Here is a 9,140-nt window from a genome sequence, read left to right on the forward strand (position 1 = left end):
AAAAATGTTGTATTTTTAGGGTTTGGAGTAGAAGTATCGATATTCGTGTTTTAAAAATGATACCTCTACATTCTCAAACGTGCAGGAACATAGAATAGGGATTTGTGTTGATACTTTATCTCGAGTATCGATATTCGGGGTAGAAATATCGATACTTTGGCATGGGTATCGATAATTTTTGAAGTTTTTAGTTTTTAAGTGAAAAATAGTTAGCAGTTTTGGTACCAATTTTCCAGGCGGTATCGATACCTCTTGAGAAAAATATCGATACCATGTCTTTAGTATCGATCCCTACGCTAATGTTTTGAGATTTTGCTAAAACAGACCATATGTATGTTTAATTATTATTTTAAGGCTATTTGATGTATGTTAGCATGTAATGACAACAACTTAAGCTTAAAATAGACTCTAAACTTGTACGAACGTAAAATCGGAGACGATTTGATAAAAATAAGCTTTTTCTTACTGTGTTGACATGAGACGATGGTGTAGCATCTCGATATTCGGGCTTGGCATTCAGACCGAGTATAGGGTGTTACACCTTAACTTAAAACTAATCACTAATTAAACTTAAATCATTATAACCCTGGCAACCATTTTGAAAATCACATTAGTACCAAAACATTCAATCATATAGTTCAATATACACAATGGCTCAAACGAAAGTAATCCATGCTTCCACACATATATATATATATACACATAAATCCAACTCAAAGACTAATTTAACATTTAAACGTAAAATTTCATGGCCTGTTGAACTATAGCAAATTGACTCAGATACTTGGATTTCCCCAAAACTCACCAGAGAGCATTGACATGCTAACAGAGGCACAATAGTGCAAATACAGACGCATCAAAGTGCAAACAGAGGCACTGAAGTGCAATCCCGTACAAGCACGCATACTAATCCTATTGGCGTGCCAATTGTATCCTAATTGTTTGCTACGTTCAACCGGGCATTATACTTGTTAGAATTAAGTGACCCAAATTCTTATTTAAATAAAATACGATGGAAAATAAAATAAAAGTAAAATCCATATAGAACTAGACTTCTTTTATTTTATTTTAGAATAAGGTTTTAAACCTTATTAAACTCCATCTATTTTATATTGATTAGGATAAGGTGTTTCAATCCTACTAGAATATGGCTTTGCAAGCCTATAAATAGACATAGTCTATTCCTATTGTATTAGAGTAAAAATTTTTCGACATAGTGAATTTTCTTCTCCTCTCGCCTGGGTTTTTTCCGAAAGGGTTTCCACGTAAAATTTATGTGTTCTTTATTTTATTTATTTTATTCTATTTTATTTTTTACAAATTGGTATCGAGCTTAGGGTTATTCATCTCGATCACGGTAATGGCGTCTTTGAAGTATGAAATTCATTGTTGGATCGCAACACCAGTTGCGTTGTGGTAAATTAAGATGCAAGCGGTTCTTGCAGATGGATCTAGAGGATGCCCTGCTAGGATAGATAAGATGCCTTGACATTAACGATGAAGAGAAGAAGCGTAAGGATCGAAGGCATTAACACAATTACATCGCATTTGTCCAACGAAATTTTGCGAGGATGTGATGAAAGAGAAAACCGCCATTGCATTATGGAAGAGGCTAGAACAAATATGTATGTCGAAAACTCTAACAAGCAAGTTGCATATGAAGCGGCGTCTTTATGCTCATCGTTTGGAGGAAGGTGCGTCATACACGAACACTTAACAGGTGTTTAAAGAAATTCTCTCAAACTTGGAGGCCATGGAGGTTCGATATGATAAGGAAGATCTAGGGTTGATTCTACTTTGTTCGTTGCCCGTCTTATTCAACCTTTAGAGACACGATTTTATATAGCCGCGAGTCTCTCACAGTTGATGAGGTTTATGATTCTTTAACCTCGTATGATAAGATGAAGCATCTTGTGGTTAAACCCAACTCTCGGGAGAGGTCTCATTGTTCGTGGGAGACAAGATGGAATGTTGATGATGATCGTGGTAGAACACGAACGGAATCCTCGTGGTAAATCTAAGGGTAGATCAAATCTTCAAGCAGAGGTAAAACTTGCAACTTCGCAAGAAGAAAGGGCACATTAAATCTGAGTGCTATAAGCTACAAAATAAGATTAAAAGGGAGGTGCGAATCAAAGGAAAACAACCGGAAAATTCGGTGAAGGCGATGTTGTAGAAGACTACAAACGATGGTGAACTTCTAGTTGCTTCATCAATGATTCTAAAGTGGCGAGTGTGGATACTTGATTCAGTTGCACCTTCCACATGAGTCCCAATCGGGATTGGTTTACAACTTATGAAACGATGTCTGAAGGTGTTGTTTTGATGGGAAATAATGCTTCATGTAAAATCGCGGTGTTGGAACAATTAAAGTTAAGATGTTTGATGGAGTTGTCGAACACTTAGTGACGTGCGGCATGTTCCGAATTGAAAAGAAATTTAATTTCGTTGAGTACTCTTGATTCAAAAGTGCAGATACACACTAAAAGTGGGGTTTTAAAGATTTCCAAAGGGTCCTTGTTGTGATGAAAGGGCAAAGAAAGATTGCCAAGTTATATGTTTTCTGAGGTTCTATTCTTCGGTGATCAAATTGTCACTTCCTCTTCCTTGTCGATGATGATATTACTAAACTTTGGCATATCGCCTAGGGCATATGAGTGAGAATGGCATGGCGAATTAAGCAAAGAGGACTTCTTAATGGGCAAGGAATTTGCAAACTGAATTTCGTGAGCACTGTGTGTTTTGGGAAGCAAAAGAGAGTTCGATTCACTAGAGGAATCCATAACACGAAGGAAACGTTGAAGTATATCCATTACGATCTGTGGGGCCGTCCGAGTGCCTTGAGAGGTGGAGCTAATTATATGCTAACCTTTATTGATGATTTTTCGAGAAAAGTTTGGGCGTTCTTCACGAAGCGAAAAGCGATGTGTTTTCCACATTTAAGTCTTGGAAAATTATGATTGAAAAAGCAGACGGAAAATGATAAAATACCTCCATGCAGACAATGGCTTAGAGTTCTATTCGATGAGTTTAATAGATTGTGCAAGTCGAAGGATCATGAGACACTTGACGATTCGTCATACTCCACAACAAAAGCGGCGTTGCGAGCGAATGAATAGAACGATCATGGAGAAGGTTCGATGTATGTTGTCAAATGCCAACTTACCGAAGTCATTTTGGGCGACGACCTCTCTCGCATGTTTTTGATCAACCGATCTCCATCCGTTGCCATTGAGAAAAAGACTCCACAAGAGGTATGGTGCGTAATCCGCTAATTATTCGATTTAAAGATTTTTGGGTGTCTGCGTATGCTCATGTTGATAATGGAAAATTGGAACCGAGATCCATTAAATGCGTTTTTCTTGGTTATAAAGTGGTGTAAAGGCTATAAGTTATGGTGTCCTGAAAATAGAAAAGTTGTGATTAGCGAGAGATGTTGTTTTTGATGAAACCGCTATGCTACCTAACTTATCTCTTAAAGACTCTTCCAATAAAGAAAACCAAAAGCGGTGGAGCATCGATTAATCGTAATCAACTCCTCAAGCCAATACAAAAATTGAGAATAGAGTTGCTTCTTCACCGCAATACTCTATCGCCAAAAAGCAGGACAAGAAGAGAAATTAAACCTCCAAAGAAGTATGCCGAGGTTGATCTAGTTGCTTATGCTTTAAATGTGGCTGAAGATATAGATGCGAATCAAGAGCCATTTAATTATTCGAGGCGATTAGTGTGAAGACTCGAGAAAAGTGGATGTTTGCTATGCAAGAGGAGATGGAATCACTCCACAAAAAGCAGAACATGGGATCTTGTAAAACTTCCTAAAGGTAAAAAGGTGTTCGTTGTAAATGGGTGTTTAAAAGAAAGAAGGGACTCGGGAGTTGAAGAACCGGATATAAAGCAAGGCTTGTTGCAAAGGGTTACTGATCAAATTCCGGAGTGGACTTCATGATGTGTTCTCTCCGGTTGTTAAGCATAGTTCGATTCGAGCTTTGCTTGGTATTGTTGTCATGCATGATTTGGAGCTTGAGCGGTTAGATGTAAAAGCGTATTTTGCATGGAGAACTTGAGGAAGATATTTACATGCAACAACCGGAGGGTTTTATAGTCTCGAAAAAGAGGACTATGTTTGCTTCTGAAAAAGTCCCTTTACGATTTGAAAGCGATCACCAAGACAAGTGGTACAAGAGGTTTGATTCCTTTATGACTTCTCATGATTTCAAAAGAAGTAGTTTTGACAGTTGTGTCTACTTTAAGAAAAAGCAGTGATGGTTCTTTTGTGTATCTACTTCTTTATGTTGATGACATGTTGATAGCGACAAAAGATAAAGAGAGATAAGAAAGGTTAAAGCCCAACTAAGTGAAGAATTTGAGATGAAAGATTTAGGACCAGCAAAGAAGATACTTGGTATGGAGATTCTCGAGATAGAAAAGCAAGTAAATTGTACCTAAGTCGGAAGGGTACATTGAGAAAGTTCTTTGCGGTTCAATATGCAGAGTGCTAAGCTGTTAGTACTCCTTTAGCGACCATTTCGGACTTTCATCGGCCTTATCTCCTCAATCGATAATGAGATTGAGTACATGTCACATGTTCCATACTCTAGTGCGATGGGATCTCTCATGTATGCTATGGTTTGTTCACGTCCAGTTTATCATATGCGATCGGTCACGGTTAGCGATACATGGCGAATCTGGTAAAGAACACCGGAAAGCGATTCGATGGATTTTAAGATACTTACGAGGCACTAATAATGTTTGCTTACAGTTTGGAAGAACTAAAGATGGAGTTATAGGGTATGTTGATGCTGATTTTGCTGGAGACCTTGATAGAAGAAGATCTCTCACGAGTTACGTCTTTACAATCGGAGGTTATGCAATTAGTTGGAAAGCCACTTTGCAAACTACGATCGCTTTGTCTACCACCGAAGTTGAGTACATGGCGATTCTCGAGGCTTGTAAAGAAGCTATTTGGTTGAAGGGACTATTTAGTGAACTCAATGAAGACCTTCAAATCAGCCACGATATTTTGTGACGATCAGTGCCATCTTTCTTACAAAAGATCAAATGTTTCATGAGAGAACAAAACACATTGATATTCGGTATCATTTTGTTCGTGATATTATTGCTCGTGGTGATATTGTTGTGAGCAAAATTAGCACTCATGAAAATCCTGCAGATATGATGACTAAGTCACTTCCTATAACCAAGTTTGAGCATTGCTTAGACTTGGTTGGTGTTCATTGTTGAAGTTAAACCCTTAAGGGGTTTTTGGAAGAGGTGAAGAACTTGTTTATTGAAAGTTCGCGATGAAGAACTTGTTCATTGAGAATTTGTGTCAAGGTGGAGATTGTTAGAATTAAGTGACCCAAATTCTTATTTAAATAAAATACGATGGAAAATAAAATAAAAGTAAAATCCATATAGAACTAGACTTCTTTTATTTTATTTTAGAATAAGGTTTTAAACCTTATTAAACTCCATCTATTTTATATTGATTAGGATAAGGTGTTTCAATCCTACTAGAATATGGCTTTGCAAGCCTATAAATAGACATAGTCTATTCCTCTTGTATTAGAGTAAAAATTTTTCGACATAGTGAATTTTCTTCTCCTCCTACCTGTGGTTTTTTTCCGAAAGGGTTTCCACGTAAAATTTATGTGTTCTTTATTTTTATTTATTTTATTCTATTTTATTTTTTACAATACTTAAATTCATAATATCAGTAAATCAACCATTCAGAGGAACTTCTTATTTTCGTACACATACTATATAAATCTGTTACATTCTTTTCAATATTGTGCAACCACAAGATTTACCACTACCAAATATTCATTTTCTATTTGTACTTAATTGCAACAATTAATTATTTACAACTAAATAATGAAATTTCTCATTTATTACAATTAACTAGCAATTAATATATAATCATAAAGAACACATATACATATTATTACACAATAGACTTACCTAGATTATGTTTTCGCCTAACTTGTAAGGACTAATCCGCAACTTTTTATTTTCCCCGATTAATCTCTGTACGATTCAATTCCTGATCTATATAATGATTAAATTCAATATATCAATTTCAAATATAACATCAAACTTATTTCTATGCATATACCCTTAAATTTTCATATTTACAAATTTTCCCTAGACTTATGCATTTTATATAATTTAGTCCCTAAATCCAAAATTCCAAATTTACTAAAATTTTATAGACTCCTATGCTAGCTAAATTTCTTTCTAAACTAGTACAACCCATAATTTTTCAAAATTCATAAGAATTCCATGTAATTTTAATATTTTATCAACTTACTCATTTCACTAAAAACTAACAAAAATTCCTTCACAAAATAGTCCTAAACCACAACCAAGAGTACAAATTCATCATTTAACATCAAAAATACCTAGAATACATGAATGGTAAATTCCAAAACCTTTAAAAATTTTACAAAATAGTCTCCGGGTTAGCTAGATTAAGTTACAACGATTAAAAAAATATAAAAATTACAAGAAACATATTCAAAACGGACTTACATGCAATATAGGCCGAACCTTCAAAATCCATCCATGGTGTTTTTTATTTTATTTTTCGTGGAGTATAATGCTAAAGAAGATGATGATAAAATTTTATTTTACTTTACTTAAGTTATAATTAATTAATTACTAGTTTACCCTTATTTAAACATACATTTTAACTAATCATAAAACTTATAATCGCCTATTAGTTTATAACATGATATATTTGCAATATACAACCTCTACAATTACTAAATAAACCATTAAATCATTAAAATTCAATAGTGATTAAATTTTACGTCTTTTACAAGTTAATCCTTTTAATTAATTAGCTATTCAAACATTAAAATTTCTAAATCAAACCTTCATATACCTTAACAGTAAATCTGTAATTAATTACGAGCTTGGTTTACAGAAACGAGGTCTCGATACTTTATTTTCTTGAAACCACTTGCTTTCGGAACAACCACTTATACTTAGCTATTAATTGAATTAGGTAAAATTCATCAAGTAAAAAATTCAATATAAAATTGTTGTTGGCTCGTATAATTTAAATACTAATTATTATAGACTTACTAGTCAAATTTGTGATCCCAAAACTACTGTTTTCGACACCACTAAAAACAAGTTGTTACAACTCTCCCCCCTTAGAAAATTTTGTCCTTGAAATTTCTTACCTAAAAATAAATTTGGGTTCTGTGATTTCATAGAGTATTTTGTTTCCCACGTAACTTCTTCAACTCCATCTTGATGCCATATCACTTTAACCAATGGAACACATTTATTTCTTAATTATTTTACTTCTTGAGCTAAAATTCTACTGGTTCTTCGTTGTAAGTCAAATTGGGTTGTAATTCAATTTCGTCCGTAGACAACACATGTGACGAATCAGAACGATAGTGTGAAAAGCATTGTGGATTCTGTCAAGTTCCAGACGTAATGCCAAACGATATGCCATAGGTCTGATTCCTTCTAAAACCTTATATGGTCTAATGAATCTTGGACCGAGCTTTCCTTTTATGCCGAAACACAAAACTTTTCTCCAAAGGGAGATTTTCAGAAACACTTTCTCACCAACCGAAAATTCAATATCTTTATGTTTCAAATCGGTATAAGATTTCTGATGAATAGATGCATCATTCAAATTATCTCAGATAATTTTGACTTTTTATTTGGTTTCTCTAATTAAATCAACCCCATGTAACTTTCTTTCATTAAGTTCAGGCCAATATAACGGACTTCTACATTTACACTTGTATAAAGCCTCGTACGGAGCTATTTTTAAACTCAATTTATAACTATTGTTATAAGCAAATTCAGCTAATGGCAAATATTTTTCACAGCTACCTTCAAACTCAATAATATAACATCGTAAAATATCTTCCAAAATCTATATTGTCCGTTTAGACTGACCATTTGTTTGCGAATGAAAAGCAGTATTGAAATTCAATCTAAAGCCCAAATTCTCATGTAACTTACTGTTGGGAAATGTGCCCATATTGTAATAAGCATGTAATTATTTTCTATTTATTTGACTGGTGAATAAATAAATAAATTTATTTCACATTTCACTATTATGACTTTTGTATTTTCTGTCTTTTATATTTTGCATGCATAGTGAAATTGTGACAAACAAATATTAACTCATTAATTGTCTAAAGTTCAAACTGAAGATAAGTGGCAATGTAAAGAATGTTTACATTGCAAGAAAGACAACTTACTTTGGTACATAATCTAAATGAGTCTGTAATCCCATTAAAGAATCAAAGTGAGCTTTTAATTCAAATACTGAGAAGGACTATTATGTCGTCTATAATTCCAATTGGGGAGATGGCTAGTCTTGGTTATCAAAGCTAGGGGTGAGCAAAATTCGAGTCAACTCGAAAATTTTTTGAGTTCGAATCGAGTGTAGTTTTCGAATTCGAATAACTCAAAAAATTCGACTAAATCGAATAAACCAATTATCAAACTATAATATTTTATATTTTTACCCCAAACTCCCAAACCTCTCTACTTTTCCCCAAAACTTTTACTCTCTCTCACTTCCCCCCAAAACATTTACTCCCCTCCCATCCTATCCCCCTTCTACCCCAAACCTATTGCCTCCCCCCTTTTAAATATTTCCCTAAAAGTTTTACTCCCATTTACTTTCCCCCTAAAATTTTACTCCTTCAACCCCCAAAATTTTTTATTTTTCCTCTAAACTTTTATTTCTCACCCTTTATCCCCAAATCAAAATTAAAATCATCCAAACAAAATCCCTAAACCTAAATAGTAATAGTTTTATTTATATCTACTATTTATATTATTAAATTAAATTTTACATTTTGTACTATTTAGATTATTAAATTGTTTAATCATATTGAATCTTTATAAATTTTTGTTAAAACTGAATTATTGATGATGACATAAAATATTTGTATTAAAATTTTATGTTGGTATTAATTTCACATTTTATCTTTAAGATAACTTTTATTAAAAATCACATTTTTACATTTAATATTTTTAATTTCAAAATATATAGTGACAAGAAACAAAAGATAATTGAAGCAACTAAGCAAGTAAAGAAGCTAACCCGTATATAAAAGATTGATAAATAAATTATGCGGAGATGAAAGTTAATA

Source organism: Gossypium arboreum, chromosome 6 (assembly GCF_025698485.1).
Source record: "Gossypium arboreum isolate Shixiya-1 chromosome 6, ASM2569848v2, whole genome shotgun sequence".
In the NCBI taxonomy this organism is placed as follows: Eukaryota; Viridiplantae; Streptophyta; class Magnoliopsida; order Malvales; family Malvaceae; genus Gossypium; species Gossypium arboreum.